This window comes from Filicampus tigris, chromosome 21, assembly GCF_054856515.1.
Source record: "Filicampus tigris isolate MCC_2025a chromosome 21, RoL_Ftig_1.0, whole genome shotgun sequence".
Lineage (NCBI taxonomy): Eukaryota > Metazoa > Chordata > Actinopteri > Syngnathiformes > Syngnathidae > Filicampus > Filicampus tigris.
In genome coordinates this window covers 4,466,339-4,486,374 of record NC_141237.1, presented here as the reverse complement: position 1 = coordinate 4,486,374, position 20,036 = coordinate 4,466,339, and the positions used below count along the sequence as shown (strand labels likewise).

Below are 20,036 nucleotides of genomic sequence, written 5' to 3'. Positions count from 1 at the left end.
TATTTTGCTCTTATTGACCGACGGGTATACGCACGCCACCGTATGAATATGCATGAGGCTCCCAAAGGGCACGCCAGCGAATGAATATTCACACTTAATCTATAGCCCACGGCACACATGCATTATTCATCGCTTGTTCTGTTTTTTTTTTTTTTTTTTTTTGGGGGGGTCTAATTTCATTTCCATCCCCTGTTCATTTCCTGCCATGCCGGGGAGATGGATGTGTTTAGCTTTTTCTTTGGATTTTTGTACTCGCGAAGATGTTGGAACAAGTTCCGTAAATAAGCATGCCGGTAAACCAAACAAATTTTCGCCGTCACATTTGTTCCTTTTTTTTTTTTTTTTTAAATAGAATTGTGCATATTATTCTTATTTATATATGTTTAATTCAAATATATATAGTTCTCTTGATTGACACTACTATTATTTTGAAACCAAATACTATTTTTTCAAAATATTTTAACCCTGTCATATTTATAATGATCAATAACGGTACATGGTGTTTTAATTCATTGTGTATATTTTATTAAAATAGATATTGAATTCAATTTCATGTTAAAGACATTCATTCAGTCGGTTATTTATTTTGAAAAAGACTTGTTTTCACCCTAACATATTTGCTTTGTTTTGTTTTTTTGTTTGAATAGTACGTCATCCTTTACATGACATATTCCTTATAAAAAATACATTTAGACACCTTTTATAGTAATAATCTAATGAATGAATCTTGTTTATCAATATTTTGCAACCGTAGAACCATTTGAAAGTTTCGCCCCAATATATTTGTTCCTTTTTAGTGGGAATGCATCTTTATGAAAAAATAAATAAATAAATAAATAAATAAATAAAAATAATAATGTACGGCGTTTACGAGACGAAGACAGGCAATTGCCGACCATCCCGCCTGAATGAGTCAAATTCCCGCCTGGGAAAAGTCGTCTTCACACTCCCGTCTAAAAGGCTTTTTGGCGAGAGCGAGGTGACACTTTAAAAGCTTTTTCTTTGACGCAAAAAGCTGCTTTCCACACAATTGAACCAACAAGTCAAATTGCATTAGGGACGTGCAAATAGAGGCCAAAATACAAAAAGACGGAATGACGTGTTTAAGCGGTCAACATCAGCCTGTCGCGACAACAGCCCGACAGAATAAACAAAAAAGCAACGCCCCAAAAATTGGGAGAAAAATATGCCTCAAAATGAAAAAAAACCCAACAAATTCAAGTGAAGATGTAGACAGCTATGCTAGCTTCTTGCGATAGCTAGCCGCCGACTGGCTAGCTGCCAGTTTGCTTGTTAGCTTAGCGCTGCAACTGCTTTTGTATTACTGTTCCGCTTATGCTAGCTTCTTGCGATAGCTAGCCGCCGACTGGCTAGCTGCCAGTTTGCTTGTTAGCTTAGCGCTGCAACTGCTTTTGTATTACTGTTCCGCTACTTTATCTCGTTTCTCTTTTGACTCACTTCAGGCCGACTTTGTTGATTTAGTCTCGGCAGCACGTGACGAACGACTCATTAGCCCTCCGAGTGATAACTACATGCACACTTTGAGGGTTGATATTTTAACATCATTACAAGATTGAACTAAAATAAATACCGTCTCATCACTGCGTAATGAAGGGCCCGTTATCCGCCAAAATGACGACTGCCCGCGCAATCTGATGGTTAATATTTTACCGGAATTATCACCATGTGTGTTGACTCCAAGGCGCCAATTTGCGCGGCGCTCCTGTGCGAATATTTGAGCGCTAGCGCGGCGTTTGTGATCCGACCCCCCCCCCCCCATCTCTCTCCCACGCTTGTGCCTAGCGACAATGTGACCTCGCCGTAAACTCACTCAAGCCTGAAACGTGTCGGCGCCAAATCAAACTCCGCCGCCGTCTTTACGGCAGACGAGGGGATTCTGTCGGGGATCATCGCAGACTCCCTTTTTTATTATTCTTGCTTTGTTCCGCCGCCTCAGAAGGAGCGAAAAGAAAAAAAAAAGATGTCAATGTGATTTCTTCTGGGTGGCAAAGAGATTTGCAAAAAATAAAATTATTTTCGGGAAGTTTGGAGCACGCCTGCTGTGTTGTGCCCACTTTTTATTGTGCATAACGTGTGGGAGGTATCAGGATTGCTTCTTCTTTTTTTTTTTTTTTTTTTTCTTCATCTGCTTGCCTGCTGCCAACACTGATGTGTCACCTCCGGAGAATTTTGTGGAAAAACGCACACCGAAAAAAGTTATGTCGGGCAACTTGGTTGACCGCAATACCATCAATACTGAGGATTAGTCATGAAAAGGGTGGTGTGAAGAGTTAAAAAAAAATAAAAATAAAAACAGCCCACGGTACTGGTTTCATCGGCGAACATGTCTATCAAGTAGGGATATCGTTCGGGCCGATTATCGGCGCCGATATTCTGTGTTTTGACGAATATCGGCATCGGCCTTTTAAAAACATCCGATGGCCGATAGTAAATCAATTTAAAACCGTGCTGGAATCAAAACTATGACATGTGAAAGTTGAATTTTCTGTCATTTTGAACTTTTGGAGAACTTCATTTATTGTCGAAAACTATATGGAGCCATTTTTTTTTTTTTTTTTGTGTGTTTTCATTTCACTTTTTAAGACATGCTGACGACCCTGGGCGCTCCCTGAACTTTTTGTTAGAATTTGGTAACAAAGATGAATATTGTCAAAAATTTATAGTAATACCCCCAAAAAAATCTACATTATGCAAATCTGAAAAATTGTTGAGTAAATATATGCTTAAAGACGTTTCAACAAAGTTACAAATGTATTTTTGTTTTAGATTTTGATGTCAATGTTCGCTTTTTTACAAAAATTTAAGATCGGCTCCAAATATCGGTTATCGGTCGCCTTGACTACTAATAATCGGTATCGGTGCTGAAAAAAAAACATATCGGCCTATCTCTACGATCAAGGACCACAAAGTCGATCATTTTAAATGAATTTCAGGGTTCGTATTAGTGCGATTTTGACGACCTGCGACTAGGGAATTCATAAAATGCTATCCTAGTCAAATGGGTGGGACTAAATCGCGAAGAATTTTTGTCCCCAAACCATATTATGTTCATGCATCTTTATTTTTTGCTGATTTTAATTTTTTTTTTTTTTTTTTGCCGTGCTCAGACCAAGCCACCAGCTTGAGTTGCCATTTGGGGATTGGAGGTGAGTGCAAACCTGCGCATCAGCATGTCCTAATCCCGGAGATGCGTAATCCCAGATTAGGCATCATCATCATCATCATCATCATCATCATCATCATCATCATCATCTCTGCTGAGGGGCGTGGCCCAGGCCATCGTGTGGGCTTTGCCATGATTGCTTGTGTCGGACAAAAGTTGATTTGTGTGTGCGTGCGTGCGCGCGTGTGAGGTCAATCTCATCACCCTGCTCACTGGCACATGGTGGAGCTGTAATCCTAAAGGGTCAGAGTTCGGCTTCATGCTGCTTGCCCGTCTGAAAGGGCAGATGGGACATGCGCGCGCGCACACACACACTGCCGGCGTGCACTGAAGGGCAGATGGGAACGTTGTCATTTCACCCCCCATGTGCAATGCCTTTGAAATCATACTCCATCGCCTGAGCAGAATATACTTGTAGTATCCTCAATTCCGATTTAGTCGACTTTACTCCTCCAATTTTTCCTCGAAGTCGACTAATGGCTACTCACCCGCTTTGAGTCGGGTCAATTTACAAACGACCTACGACTATAACCGGGCCAAAAAGTCCGATGAGTACAAAAAGCTTGGTTGTGGAAGATAGCATAGCGGTTAGCCTTGCTAGCTCCTCTGATTGCTGCCTGTTTTAAAAAAAAAAGATGGAAAAAAAAAAAAAAAAAAAAGAAAAAAATCAACGTCATCGATTAATCAGCGACTTTTTATGACTTTATAGTCGACAACAAAAAAAATGAGCAGCTGCCATCATGCCTTCCATCAAGTGTAGTCCTGCAATAATCGGCGCACCCTATCCGCAGATGTGACGCGCTTCTTTCCCAAAATGGAGTCCGATGGCCGATAAAAATCGAGACTATTTAGACCAGCGCTCTGTTCCCTTTTGTGTCCCGCAGATTTGTTCTAAATCGGCGGCGCCTAATCCGGCGCAAGCAGATTATACGTGTATTAAAATCCTTTCAAATTGCAGCGTTTTAATAGCACGTTTGCGGCGCACGCGCAAGGCAAGCAGATTAGCAACATGTCGGGACATTGTCCAAATGCCGCACTGACACTTTTGGCAATTTGGTCAATTCTTATGATACGATTCAAACGACAAAGATATCATTGAGACGAGTTATTCCATTTGCGATGCGATATGATTTAGCCAAAACGAAGAAACGATTTGATACGGTTAAGACGAGATACGGGAGATCCGTTTCGCTGAAATAATCATTGTCATTCACTCCAATTACGATGTTAAGCGATATGATACGACTCAACTTCAGATACAATCGATACGATAAAGTTCGCTTATGTAAAGGTCTGATACGATTCACTACCATCACGATGTTATGCAATGCACTCAAAGTAATACACGATGCGCTAGACTCCGTTCCGATACGATTGGATTCATGACAATTAAACGTTACGATTCACTGAAATTCAGATCTGATAGGATTCATGACAATCACGATATGGTACGATTCCGATGTGATACCACAAACTCAATTGATCCCAGTTCCGATTCATTCCTATTACGATGTGATAAGATTCACCCTGATTCCGATATCGTACAATCCACCCAAATTAACATTGCATCCAATTCGATTCTTTCCATTAAGACAGGATTAAATTTAAAAGTTGAAGTGGGATCCGATACGATCAATTATGACGGGATGTCAATCACTCTAATGAAGAACCGACACAATGCACTCAAATTAGGACGCGCTGTCACTCGATTCACTCCGGTTATAATGTGACACATTACAACATAGTTATGGATTGATTCGGACCATTTTTTCCCCCACTTGTACATACATAACAACCGTGTGATACTTATCGGGGTGCATTGTGCTTGTCCACGAGCATCCATTTCAAGTTTCCACAACCCCCACCCCCCCGCCTCTAAGATTCATCCCTCCCAATTCCATTTTGTGTAATAAAATCTCTTGACATGCTGCGACACAGGTGGCGCCGAGGGCCCGATCGTGCCGGCCCGTCACTCCCGACGAGGTTTATCCGCGGTTCGACCGTGACAGGGTTGCCCCTCAATTACCGAGTATCAGCACCTCTGTCTCGGCGTCTCGTCAGCCCCCCCCCCCCCTTCCTCGCCCCCACCTCGCTGGAGGGTGCGAGCAAGGATGTGCGGGGGAGGGGCGAGCAGTCGAGATTCCCTTCAGCACATGTTCAGCACGAGTTTTTCATCATCTGGATGCTTTTCATTAGACGGGAATCATCGAGTCACTTGATGTATTAAGATATCGATGATATCGTGGTATAATTACATTGCGCCTGCAATTGATTGTGTTCATTTGCAAAAGGTTGTCATCATCTGGTTTATTAAATCAAGGTCATGATTTTACCGGCATCGATCCAATGAATACTGGGCTGCTATTGCCGACACCAACAGATATTTTCTAAATAATTAAGGTGACTATAGGGATGCAACGATTCATCGAAGATCCATTTTAAATCGATTTGTCCCGATGAATGGATTTGAAATCGATTTGAAAAAATCGTGTTGATTCAATTCATCTAGAAAATGGTGTCTTGAGATGTTTTTTCGTTCCGGACGCAGACGCACATTTTGAATCAAATGGATGCTGCAAGCGCACAGAGACAAGCATAACAAATAGCAAAAGATTTCATTTTAAAAAATCGAATCGAAAATACGGACCTGAAAATCCAATCGAATCGTGGCTTGAGTGAATCGTTACATCCCTACGATATCCTAAAATTGCTAAATGTGAATGCATTTTTATCCATCTCAGTTTTACATACCGATAATCAGGTATGTTCTCGATTATCGGATTTTTCCAAGTCAAAAGTGATTTTTATTTTCAACCTCCCCAGGTCTGCTTGTAAACCAATCGCAGCAGTAAGTGTTTAACCTGTTTGATATAAAAAGTGTGCTACACGACAGACCGATTGACAATTTTACATTCAAGCCGTCACAGCTTTTAAACGCTTTTAGCAAAGTGCAACACTCGTCTTCTTTTGAGCAAAACCAAACCCAAGCGTCTGACTTATTCTAATGACTTCATGTTTTATGCATCCACCTTAACTAATAAGGTCAACTAGCAGCCAAATGGCTGACAGGAGCGCCTACGATGGAACAATGGCCACGCGCCGCACACAATGGGCGGGACGCGCAACGAGTCAAACGCGGAGGTGCTGCGGCCAGCTGGGCGCCCTCCGCCCCCCCCGGAAGGTCACCAACCGCGAGCCGCCTCATGAAAATGGATGGCGCACGGGGGGGGGGGGGAAAGTTGCTTTGTCATACAGATAACCCCGACGCGTGGAGGCCAACTCGGTGGCCACCTTTGTTTGGAGGGGCGGGCGCTCGCAAACGGTGAAGTGAGCCCTGATCCTCCGAGCGCTTGCGCAATAGGCGGAAATACACAATATATAGAACGAAAACCGATTTGAATCGGAAAGTTCTTTTTGAGCCAAACAAACTGAATGTTAATTTTAAAACGCACCCTCCTGGAATGTTACCGTACCTTATACAATGCGATACGCAATCGGTCTTTTATGAGAGATGCACACCAGCTATACATTGGATTCATCTTTTATGGGAGGGGTGACGTACGGGACTCAGTAAGCTGCGGTAAAATGGGCCGTTTGTTGCAGAGGATAAAGAAAACATGACTGTCGGTCTTGTTACAGTCTCACGCGTTGCTCCACGGTTCGTATTCAAAATATTGCTATTGCTATTAGCGCAACGATGGCATTTTGCATTGCTTGTTAGCATTAAGCAAAGCTGACTTTCCGATAGAAAAGCTCATTCATAATTTTACCAGTATGGACCAATAACAGTGCAAGAAATGTACTGGAAGAAAAATGGAAGAAAAATGACCGTACATTTTAGCAGGATAAAATTATGATTTAAAAAAATGATTCTACTGTCATGTTTTTACAGACAAATGGAAGCCGAGGGAGGCTAAATTTCACCGCAATGAGCCACATCAGCGCTTTCTGTCATGGTGGACCTTCACGGTCAGCCGGCTTCATTTGTGTTGTTGCACCGTTCTGCTTTGTAAATGCAAAAAAAAAAGAAAAAAAAAAAAAAGAAAAAGAAGGGGGCGGGGGGGGGGGGGGGTTAATTCCACTCGCCACCGAGGCCAGAGGAAAAATGATTGATTTGCGCCGAGTGTATGATGTGCCCTCTGATGGGCTGCTTTTGTGGCGCGGGCACAAAAGGCGCGTGGAGCCATCAGTCAGTGGCCATTGTTGGCCGCGTTCATTGCGAAGGGATCCAGGTCGGCGGCGGACAGGCGGCCCCGCCCGGGCGGGTTAGCAGTTGCACTCATGTAACCCACCAATGGTTGCCATCCCGGTAGTAACCCATGCGCAAATTTGACATCACGTTTTTTTGCGACCCTCGCAAATTTGACTTTTTTTTTTTTTTTTTTTTTTTTTTTTGGGGCACAATGTAAGTTTTGTCACGTCACACCACAAATAAGACATCCCTCCAATTTTGGGACTGATCAAAATTTGACACAAAATGTATGCTCTTTCCCAGAACGTAGCTAAAAAAAAAAACCATATGCCCCACAAAAAATGACGATAATTGACATCATTTTTTCAAGCTTAAAAAGAACATTTTCAATTGCTCTCCACTCTAGTAACCGATGCGCAAATTTCACATCACGTTTTTTTGCGACCCTCCCAAATTTGACAGTTTTTTTGCACAATGTACATTTTGTCACGTCACCCCAAAAATAAGACATCCCTCAAATTTTGGGACTGATCAAAATTTGGCACCTCCCCGAAATTTGCACCCCCACAAAATGTATGCTCTTTCCCAGAACGTAGCTAAAAAAAAAATTAAAAAATTTAAAAAACACATGCCCCACAAAAATTGACATAATTTTCTCTGAAACGTTATTTGTATTCGGCCATCCTTCCATGCGTGACGGCGCGCCGAGACCTCCTCGGAATGTCGGATGAGAGCTACAGTAGCCACCTTATCCTCCATACTCCCCCCCCCCCACTTAGCCCGGTACGACTAATGGCGAGAAATGACAAGCGGAGGGATTTGAAGCCTCTAAAGGGCCTCTGGGAGCTGATTAGTATGCACGCACGCACACGCACGCACGCACGCACGCACGCACACACACTTCACAATCTTCCTGACCTGCGCCGTTATACATGCGAATGTGCTGCGCAGGCATTTTTCCGCTCCCTTATGGCGTCCCCTCCCAACCCCCCCCCCCCCTCCGCTCTCCATCATGTATGTGCGCAAACGCCCCCGCCCGACCGGCGCCCCGCCCCCCCCGGGGGAGGCTTGAGCGAGCGGCGAGGAGGAGAGAAATTAATTGAAATCTAAACCGCGACGCAGGACGGACTAAGTAGGCGAATTGCGGTTGTCACATACGCGAGGGTGGGGCGGGGTGGGCGGGTGTGGGGGCGTCGCTGCTTTTATGTTTGACTTTCATGAAAACGTCGGCCGAAGAACTCCATTTTGTTCCCGCCTGTTCTTCACCAGCGCGGCGAAACGTCCGCGCTTTCAAGACTGTCGCGGGAGGACACGATGACGTCGACCGGCGTTGCGGCGTTAAAATGTCACGCGCGTGTAACGCTCAAGCGTATGCTAACTAGCCGAGGCGCTAACGTAGCAGTCTGCGTCCTCGCAAGTTGATGTTGCTCACCTGTCCGGTGGGAATTTGGTAGAAAAGTTGAAGAAAACTAAACTTGAAATGGCTGCTTCCAACCAAAGTGGCAGACTTTCTCAGTCTTTTTTTTTTTTTAGCAACGGCTTCTAGAGACTTTTTTTGTGAGTCTACTCGTGATAGATATGCTTACCAAATTTCATGTTACGTCAAAAAAACATCTTCAGGGGCTGCATTTTCAAAGGCGGAATAGTCCAAAAGCAAAAAGTTTGTGTGCAGGACCTACTGTGTGTTTTAGGATATGGGCTCATTGAGACTTTTTTGTGGGTCGACCCATAATAGACATGCCTTCCAAATTTCACGTTGCGAACCCCCAAAGGACAAAATCGCTAGTACAAGTTTGTCAAAATGGCTGCTTCTTCCAAAAGTGTCAGACTTCCTGCGTATTTTAAGGGATGGGTTGTTGAGACTTTTTTTGTGGGTCGACTCAAAATAGACATGGCTACCAAATTTCCCGTCGCTACCGAAAACTGCCTCTGGGGGCTTCATTTTCAAAGGCAGAATATCATCCGATGGCGAAAACATGGCACAGCAGCCATCTGTCTGCTCGACGCCGTTCCAATTTGCTCGCGATCGCACCAAATCTCTTGGACTGTTTTGCCTTTGAAGGTTTGCCGCAAACGCGGCAAAAGGCTTAGCGGAGGCGAGTTCGGCGCGAGCTCTCGGCGAGGCCTCGGCCGCGGGGGGGTGGGGGGTCGGGGGGGGGGGGGGGGGGGGGGTTGGGCGGCTACGGCGGGAAGACTCAATAAGAGTGAAGGATGCTCTCGTTTGAGATCGGGGCAACCTTCTCGTAATCGACTCCTCCGTGCGGCGGAAATGCGATTTAGCGTTGGAAACTCTGCACGCACAAAGGCCTAACCGGGGCCCTGATCCGCCATAATCAGACGGGATGAAAGGAATCCCGGTGACTGACGGCAAGAAAGCGTCGGCGCTCTCCAACGTAACGGAGGGGAAAAAAAAAAAAACGCCAAGGGTTCCTTTTCGCATTTTTCATCGCTGCGCGCGTGTTTTATTGTCCTCCTTTTGAAAGGCGTTTAGACAAGTGCACACATTCTCGCCGTGTCGAATCCGTGCGTGTGGAAGCGCATGTGTGCGCGTGACAGATGAAACTGTTTTTTTTTTTTTTTTTTTTCGTTCTCCCCCCCCCCCCCCCCCGCTCTTCCTCCGGGCCAACACTCTGAGATCAGGTCCAGCAGGACGACGGCGGCCTGCCATCTGTGCAGGTATCCTGCATGCAAGCCTTCACCGTCTGTGTGTGCGTGCGTGTGCGCAGTCTTAGTCGCACCATCACAACAGAAATAGATTTGTATTTCATTCTCCAGTTTGTGCTTTATTTCATATTTATTACACTGCTTACTTTGCTTTATTTTTTCCTAATATTTTTTTTTTATGCTTTCATATACTTATATACTAGATTCATTACGGTTTTTTTTTTGGGAGGGGGGGGTTGGGGTGGTTAAGCAGTTACCCCCTCACTACAGCATGTACCACAAAATGTGTATTTCATCATTTTACTGTATTGCGACTTTGTTTTCATGTATTTTTTTAAGTACTCTATGAAGAAAGTTGAGTTGAAAGTATTTGTGATTTGACGGTATCATTACATTTTATACCGGTCATCGTTACACAAAGTATAACCTTTTTTTTTTTTTTTATATTATAGATTATAGAAATGTCCTTACATGTCCTATGTGGATTTCCTTTTATTTTCTATACCCAGCAGAATTTTGTTCTGTTTTTTTTTTGCATTGTGTTTATTTCGGGACGAGCGCTATAGAAAACGTATTCGCCTTCTCTTATTTGCTCCGATTTTGGCTCGATACTGAAAAATTCAACTGACTGCGCTCTGGCCTGTGTCGTGCGCTCCCTCCCAACTCGAGGGGCAAACCATCTTTGCACCGTCGCACCTTCGCACCTCCGCAGGCTGACGCTCCCGAGCTCGATCAATAATGCAGTTTCGTTTAAATAAACATTAGCGCGCCTCCGTCTAATTAACGGAAGCTCATCTGCAATTTGTCAGCCGGCTCTTTGATGTCGCCATGAATATTTCCTTTCCCGCCAAATGAGCCCCCCCCCCCCCCCTCGCTCGATTAGCGGCGCATTGTGGCCCCCTTCCCCCCCTCACCCCCGCACCCGTGTCGCCGTTCGCTTATCGAGAGCACGCTCGAGCCTCGCCGAGATTAAAATCGCTCGGCGCGCGGCGGGGACAATGAGAGGCCGTGAAAACGGATGCGGAGGAACGCGGAAAAGAGCAGGGGAGGGTCCGGAATATCTGATGTATCTAATCTACATACAAGCGAGCCGATCAAACGCTCGGGCAATTTCTCAGGTCGTATATCAAACGCGACACGGCAAGAAACGCAGAATCAATACCCAGCCGCGGTTGGCGGCCGGCAGCGCTAACGCTAAGCGCTAGTAAACGGCGAGGGGAAATGTGAAAATGCGCAGCTCCTGACCCAATTTCGCACGCGCGGATGCATAATTCAGCCTGCGTCTTCGCAGAGAAGAACTATTTAGCAAATCCTAGTGGCGGATGACGGACGCCGCTTGGTTAGGCGACCTCAATAAGTCGAGTCCATCGATGCGAAAAAAAAACCGCACGGTGAGACGCTTTAAAAGATTAAAGAGCCGACCCAAATGTCAGCTTGAAAACAGTCCAACGTGTTTGTTTTATGACCGCTTGTCAAGATTTGCCCTCATACGATTTTGTGGGTGTACTCGTGATGGAGTCGCCGAGCAAACTTCATGTTGCTTTTCTTAACTGGGTGGCAATTGTAGAAAATATCTCCGCTTCTGACCAAAACGGCAGATTTAAGAGTCTTCGCTTTTTGGGATATTTTCTAGGACCGCCGTCTCTAGTTGCATTTTGTTCCAAACACAATCAAATTAGGCAAATTTGCAAGCATCGAATAGGGCGCTTTCATAAAAAAAAAAAAATGCCGATGGACCGACTTTTAAACGGCCGTAATTGAATCCTAATGGCACGCGGAATTTGCTCGGCCAAAGCGACGGTGTCCACTATCAGGATCGCCCGGACGGCCGCAGAGTGCCCCGGCGTTACCGCGACTGGATGGAAGCGGCGCGCGGGAAAGCAAAGCCACTTTCGGCCGGTTAGCGTGAGGAGCTAACGCCGGATTAAAGCCCGTAACGAGGAGAGCGGCGGCGTCCTGATTTGGGACACCTGAAATAGGCCAGAGGCAGAGGAGCGCCGGGAGGCTGCGGGGGAAGTAAGAGGGGGCGGCGGCCGGGGGTGGGGCGGGGAGGGGGGGCCTTAAGTGTGCTATCATAGGCGTCTCTTGTGCCTGCCTGCTTTATTTGCGGCAGTCAGGTTAATGAGTCCACCAGCCCACTTGATGTTGAGAGGCCTACCACAAAGAGCCGCCTCATTAGCGCTCGCCTGGCACGCCGCGCCCAGACAAAAGCCGCATTCACGCTTGCTGAATGCCTTCACGCCGCTCAATGCTGCCAGCCGCACGTGGTGTGTGTGGGGGGGGGGGGGGGTCAATGCCATGCCATGCCATGCCAGGCCATCCCCCCCAATACTCCGCCACCATGCACGCGTCCTGGACACTAGCCAGCCACGCCACGTGCGCCCTCTGCGCCCATGAGGGACTGATCGGCTGCAACTAGGAGAGGGCACCAATATATATATATATATTTATACATAAAAAACACAGTATGTACTGTAAAAGTGCTCTATAAGTCGAAAATGTATTTGCCAGTATATAACTAAATATATGAACATATGTAAAAAAGCACCGTTCATTATGTGCAGTAGGTCGTTTTCAGTTCATTTTGCCATCAGTGGCGGCTGATCAATGGCGGGGCACGACTGCCACCGACAGTGGTCGCCACATGTCCTGGAAGATAGAAAATTCAATGGAAATATTTGGAAATATTTACTTCTATTTTTGGGATAAGCGGGATAAATAATGTAGTTGACGATGAGTTCCAGTCTGGGGAGCACAAATATTAAAAATTTTGACATGCAGTGGATCTATTTATTTCTTTTTTTTGTGCAATCGATAGGGCCAAGGTGGGGCTCTACATTCCGCGTTGGCAACTTCCCGTTCAGTTTTACATCTCATCGTACTTCTGCAATTTTGAAGGTCAGCTTGCTAGCATCAGTCGCTATCATGCTAACTGGCTCGTGCTTAGGCATTAATACACACTCGTGAAGACGCTTTTGCTCTCGTTTCAGAGAGTTACTGAGAAAAAAAAAATGTTTCGACTACGCTGTTAGTAATTTTCTAACTGTTGTCGACACATTCGATTATTTTATGAATGTAAATGATCAGCCAGGAGGAAATTGCATCAAGGACCATTTTGGGCTATTTTGTGGCCCAACTAGCGACGACTAGTCCATTTCGAGAAGCACACTCTCGAGGCATCACATAGTAAGACGCATCCCATGACTGATGCACGGGCAAAAAAAAAGCAACGGTTCAACGCCTCCCCGCTGGGAAAAAAAAAAAAAAAAAAAAAATATCCAATCCATTTCTCCTGAGTGGCGTGGGGGTCAGAAGGAGTTAAATATTTCCTGCATAGGCACTTGTCTATTTTTAGCAAACAGCTGAGCTGACTGCAGTGATGTCAGCGGTGGCGCTGATGGAATGCTTTGTTGGGTGTGCTGCAAATGGTGGTGGGGGGGGGGGGAGGGGGGGGAGTGGTCGGTGTAGTTCGCAGGAGGCAAAATGGCCGCCGGTCGCACAACACCCGCTCCCCGTCTGCTCAAGGTAGTGTCGTTAGCATCGGGGGCTAAGCGAAAACTGCGGAGGTATGTACAGTATTTATAGTACGCCTCGGGTCTTGTGCCCCGTGTCCCTAAAAGAGCACGGTTGCCTGGCAACCGTTATTGTTGCCATGGAGACGCATGTGTCGGCGTTAACTCAGAGGCGTGCGCTCATTCCGACGCTCGGCGAGTCAGACTAAACATACGCCGCTGCGTTACCCGCAGTGTTAATACACTCATGGCCACGGAAGTGTGCGCACGTGCACACGCACACACGCGCACACACACACACACACACACACACACACACACACACACACACACACACACACACACACGGGTTCAACGAGCATCAGAAGATCAACTATGTGGCTTATCTTACTCGTAAACAAAGAGCATTGTTGGATATGACATCGCGTGAGACAAATTGCGCGGAATGAATTTATTGCTTGTGTTCGTTTAAAAAAAATAAATAAATAAATAAAAAAACCTGGGAAGAGGACTTTTTTTTAAAAAATGATCGCATGTTAGATCGCAATCAATATTGAGGAGGGTTTTAGTTTTTTTTTTTTTTTTTTTTTTTTTTACACTGATCCATGACAGATTATTTCTGTTTCCATGACTTGCTATTGGGCAAAAAAATGCTCGATAGTCAGCGCTGCCTTTCTTATGAAAGCATCATTTCTGCAGGTACGAGAACAACAGTTATTGCCTCTTGTCAGCTTTCTGTCATGACACGGAAGGCGATGAGGACTGTCGAAAGAAAAAAAAAAAAAAAAAAAAAAAGAAATGCTCAATTTCAGCCCAATGTGTGTCTGTGGTGGTTGCTCCTGCGGCTGCTAGTTGACATTTAGCATCACAGAGAGGAGGGGGAGGTGGAGAAGCAGGCGCCCTACATGCACGTATGACCTGCTGCTAATGTCGGGGGGAGGGGGGTGGGGCTTATTATCATGCTTCTTCCTGCTTGAACCGCGTCAAACATTGGAGATACCCACTTAGACTGGACCCACCGGTCGCAAGACAATCACAGGGCAAGTCAGGACAGCTGCCTGGAACTTAAGCGGGATGCACTAATAAAGCCTCACTGAGATGTCTCAACTCCTCTCAGCTCATCGGTACGGCACTAATATGAGTCATTCTATACAGAGGATAAAGAACACATTGCCTGTGAGGATTGTCTAAGAGTTTTTGCTGCAGTTTGGGTGCATTCCATTAGGCATCGCAACGTTGATGCTAATTAGAATTAGCATTAAGCTAGCGGACTGAAAGGCTCATTTATGTTGCTTTTTAAAAAAAATAAAACTACTGGTATAACATATAAAAATACAGAATGCATAGTAAGAATCATCACAAATATGGAAATTACATTTCAATGTACTAATCACTGTACAAACTATAACTTACTTGAGTACAGAGCAACATTTTCCGGCTAGGTAGGAGCAATAGTTGCCCGCTTGGGAGTGCGCTGGCCAAACACGCATGACCTGGTTGCGTTTGCACGCAACCACTACATCACAAGCACCGCCGCTGACAGCTCGACAATTGCACTGCCCGGCTCAAGTGCGCAGAGTCACAAATTTGTCTTGTGCGTGAGACGCCAAGTGCTCTTCTTGAACGGTACAAAAACACATATTTGCAACTATGCCAAATTGCATGGAACGGCAACAAATGTTCTTCAAATTCATGCGTTTGAGGATTTATAATTATTAAGCAGCGTCATTGTTTTCTTTTTTTTTTTTTACTTGATTGTATATACAGCAACATCCACTCATGACGGCTGCCAGCTTCCAAAATGGAGGAATTCCTCACGTGTGTGCGTGTTGTTCGACTCCCAAACAACGCACGCATGGAATGGCACCAGGGCCCTTTTGCATGTGCGCGGGGCAGCAGGCCTGCCATTCGGGGTCCCCATGAAACCCCCCCCCCCCTCCCACCCCCTTTACTCTCCTTCCTCACAATAAGCCGCACAATGGGGTCACCCTCCTTTTGTCATTTGCTCACACGCACGCACACACACTCCACCATTTGAGACAGGGGGGCGGGAAACAGCTTACAGAATTTTATTTGTATATATATATATATATATATATATATATATATATATATATATATATATATATATATATATATATATATATATAATTCTATTATCATCAAAAAACAGACTTAAGGCCCCGATAGTTTGGCATTTGTGGTTGCAGGGAGTGACGTCACCTACTGCATGGTAGGCAATCAGGACAGGAAGTGAGATGGGCCCATGCCCAAATAAGGAGAGGCGGGGGCGTGGTTTTAAAACACAAAAAACGTGAAATGGAGGGATTCAAAACCATTCCTGGCTTTGCGCAAACGCCTGCTCTCGAAGTTCGGTGCTACAAAAAACTAAAAAAAAAAAAAAGGTTAAAGCAGCCCTCCATAAATATTGTATTTGGTGAAAACATACGCAAATGACATCACTAAGCAGAATTACACCGTTTTTGTCACGCTTTCTCCTTCAAAGCACATATATTGTGCTGAACCTTCGGCTATGCCCGCCTTGGCCAACTGGGGGCAGTATAAGACAGAGCTACGGATATACCGTGCAGTAAACTCAGCTCCTCTTTTGGTTTCTCAGTGCGACACTCATATTAGTTGCAGAGGACAAACAATATATGTAATAAAATATGAGTATTTTTGTATTGTCTGTCTACGTGTGTTGCTGCAATTTGTGTTCCAATGTCCGTCGCTTGATAGGTAACAACACCGCCATAGACGCTAATTGTAAGCTCGCGTGTCTATGGAGTTTCCCACTGTATGTTAGCATTAAGCTAACATGTCATTCTCTTTAACCGTATGCTTCGATCGGCAAACTTCAACCGAGAGTAGGAATAGAAAAATATTACAAATGATATCTGTCATTGTTGACCCTGCAGCATAAACCCGAAACTAGCACCTGCTTGTTCACTCGTGCTAGAATTTGCATACGATGCGATCAAGCGCAACGCACTAATGGACCTCTGGAAGCTTTTGAACATGATTAATTGCAACCAGCAACTGCATCATTCATAATTACTAGATTGCACTGAAACGCATATATTAGAAAGAAGAAGAAAAAAAATGTGAAGACCTCAAAATAAAACGCGCGGCGTGCGTGCATTGTGTGAGGGCGCATGTGAAGAGAGAGAGAGAGAGCGAGATCGAGAGACCCCATTGGAGAGGGAGAGAGAGAGAGAGCGCGATCGCGCTCATTGTGATGCACACGACGACCTGCCCTCTTTCAGGCAGCAGCCATGCTTTGCAGCACTGCTCTCTCTCTCTCTCTCTCTCTCTCTCTCGCTCTCTCTCACCGGGAGCTTCAACATCCACAGCCGGGAATACGTTATTTCAGCCGGTGTAGTGCGACTAACGCGGGTGCCGATGGACGGATAAGGCGCCGACGCCGCTCCGGTGAGTATCCGCATCCTCGTTTGCCGCTTTTATCCCGCGGCGAGCCACCGTGTGCGCATGTGCTGCACTTGCCATTGTTATTGCGGCACCCAAGCGCAAACGGAGCCGGCTGGCTTCGTCGCCATGACGCCGAGAAATGTCGGAAAGACGATCAAGGGAGGTTTAGTGGCGGACGAGCTCCGCGTGGGGGAGGAGGAGAGCGGGGGGGTGGGGGGGGAGAGAGAGAGCGGAGAACGTAGCCGGGCGGAGGCGAACGGCGAGCGGCTGCGGTGGGACGAGATGCATGCCTCCCCCCTTTCCCCCCCCCACTTCCACGATTCTCAAGTGGGCGTCTTAAAATGGCGTTACCCTTTGTTTGTGCACCCCCTTCACAGGCGCACGCACGCACGCGCACATCACCATAACTACCAATTGCGAAAGGTTTTGCTCATTCGCTAATTAATTAGGAGACGTTACAGTCCAAGCAGATGCTGCAATGCATTCGTTACAAAACATTCCAATTACTTTTTTTTTTTTTTTTATATATTCAAATTTTAAATGTGGAAAAAAAAACGCAGCACTCGTGCGCATGTTAAGTATTAGTGCGTGCTTGTGTGCTTAATTTTTTCCTGGTGGAATAGAGCAATGTTGCGTAACAGGCGCACGGGCACTTTTTTTTGGAGGGTGGGGGGGGGGGGGGCTGATACACGCACACTCACATGCAAGCACACACACGGACATGCAAAAAAAAAAAAAAAAACGTCTATCTCCGTCGTCATTTTGGAGTTTCAAGGACACAGGGGTGATAGCTGGTGGATGCTGGGTAATATAGAGGAACATCTGTTTGCCTAGTGACGTCATGCCCCCCCCCCCAGCCCTTCCTTCTCTCCCTCCTCCCTCCTTCCATCATCCCAATCCTCTCTTGCGCTGAAGGCAGATGCCTCATTTGTTTGGCCGGAGAGTGGCCATTAATCCCAAAGTCAGGAAGGAAGGAGGAGTTCAGCACGGCTCGCTTCTGGACTATACCGAGTTTCTTTTGTGTGTGTTCATTTTGTTGTCTATTTTTCCTCTCTAGGTGCAACGTGAAGGAGACATTGGACTTTTTACACTTGGCCAGGATCTTTGTTTTCGTCTTCGTTTTGTTCTAGGATCCACGCAGGAAGATTTTTGCATTTTTGGATTGGAGTCGTTGTCGAATGGAATGCAGCAAGAGGATCACACACACACGCGCGCGCACACACACACGCGCACACACACACACACATCCGGTCTGCGGATTGCGTCTCTCCGTGTTCACAGCGGACCTTGATTTAATGTCTTACAATTAAGGCACGCGGTGAATGCCAAGAGATGATCCTCCTCGTCTTCCAACGGAATTTATTCATGTCTTCACCTTTTAAAATCAAATAAATATGTTTCAAAAGCTGCTTTTTTTCCTGTGTGTGTGTGTGTGTGTGTGTGAGCGCGTTGAGGAGAGCTGTCCAGTGTGCGGTGCTGAAATCAGAGCCTTTTGTTTCACTCAGCACAAATGCCGACACTCTCCACTCCTTTAATTTTGCAGTGCAGCTCAGCCGCTCCGCGTACGTAAAGAAATCCACTGTGCTGATTTTTGCATGCATTACAGTCATTTAAAATTCAAGTGCAGTGTCGTTTTTAAAACTGCAACTGCCTTAAAATTAATTAGTGCTTAAATATGCACTGCGGAATGTAAATTTAAATCCGGGGTTAGTAAATTATTTAAAACTGTGATAAAATTAAGTGGTGGAGGAAAAAAAAGGGTCTGACAGGATTTGGGCTCCGCGCGCCCCCCGGTGGCAACGCGAGATATTGCAGCATTCGGCTCGTCTTCAGGAGGGGAAGTGATGGGGGGAGGGGGTTCAACGAGAAGAAAGTCGTAATGTTAGGACAACATTAGCGTTTTGAGATTTTGAAGTCGTAGGAGAGCAAATTTATATATTTTTGTATTTCTGAATGTTATGAGATTAGTCAAAAAGCAAAAACGAAATTGTGCAATTTTGACAGGTGAATCTTAAATTCGGACTATTTTGAGTCTCAACTTTGTTATTGCTTTCTCCTTGAAAAAAAATTATGGTAATGTTGCATTTTTTATGCAGTGGGAAAAAAATACAATACTGTGCTTTATTTTCCTATGAAGAGGGTTAATTCACTTATGACCTAATTGGAAAAATATGACTTTCCTGCTTATATTAAGAAAAGAGTATTCTATTTTCAAAATATTACTTCTTTAATCCCTAAATATGACTTGGTTCCAGTAATATTAAGAGTGTATTTTACTTTCGTGTTCCGGCAAGATGAACATTTTTGCTCCTTAAAAAAATAATCTCCAGTCTAGCATTTTCACATATATTTTTTAAATGGCATTCGTTTGCTTTACACCTTTTTTTTTTTTTTTTACAGAATTGCACAGCAAAGAAATACAGAAAAATAATGATATTTTAAAATTACATTTGTCTTCAAGGCAAACTATGGCTTGTGGGCTTTGATGTGGCCTGCCATGCAATTCAAAAACCGAAAAAAAACCAACAAATAATAACTGACCTTGAATCATATTAAGGAATTTAGTCATTAGACAAACAAAAAATCACTGCCCAACCCTGATATAAGCAATTACCTACCATTTAACTAATAGAATGAGTGTGGGGGAGTCCATCCAATCACGTCTTCCCTCAACTCATTTCCTGTTTATTTCCCTCAATTAAGAAAGCAATTAACAGACAAACTGCAGAAAATGGCGTCGGAGGCAAAACAATTATACTTCAATTAAAATCCAAACCATTAAGAGGAAGTGGATGAAGTGGAACAGAAGAAACACTGCAAGAATATCAAATAAACAGATTGGAGGGTTACTGCGTCACGATGACGTCAGGAATGATGTGACGTGTTCCTTTTTGCCCTGTGTAAAAATTACCTAAGCAGTCTCCAGGAAAGCATGGTAGGCCTACAGCGCCATCTTGTGGGGTTAAATGTTCATTACCACAAATTAAAAAATCCTGAAAAGTCACCGGATTAATCACACCTGGGTTTGACACTACCAAGAAAAAACGTTTTCTCA

The 20,036-nt window shown here is 45.0% G+C and overlaps 1 protein-coding gene and 1 long non-coding RNA gene across 3 annotated transcripts in view; one reads left to right on the top strand and one right to left on the bottom strand.

The window, feature by feature from the left end:
• The window catches only part of abhd10b (abhydrolase domain containing 10, depalmitoylase b), a 117,878-nt gene that overhangs the window by 29,752 nt on the left and 68,090 nt on the right, over nucleotides 1–20,036 (bottom strand). The gene's annotated exons all lie outside the window — the stretch shown is intronic.
• Nucleotides 16,800–18,389, top strand: LOC147127262 (uncharacterized). The gene is made up of 2 exons (XR_015084466.1): nucleotides 16,800–16,984; nucleotides 18,039–18,389. It is a non-coding gene; the product is annotated as an uncharacterized LOC147127262 (long non-coding RNA).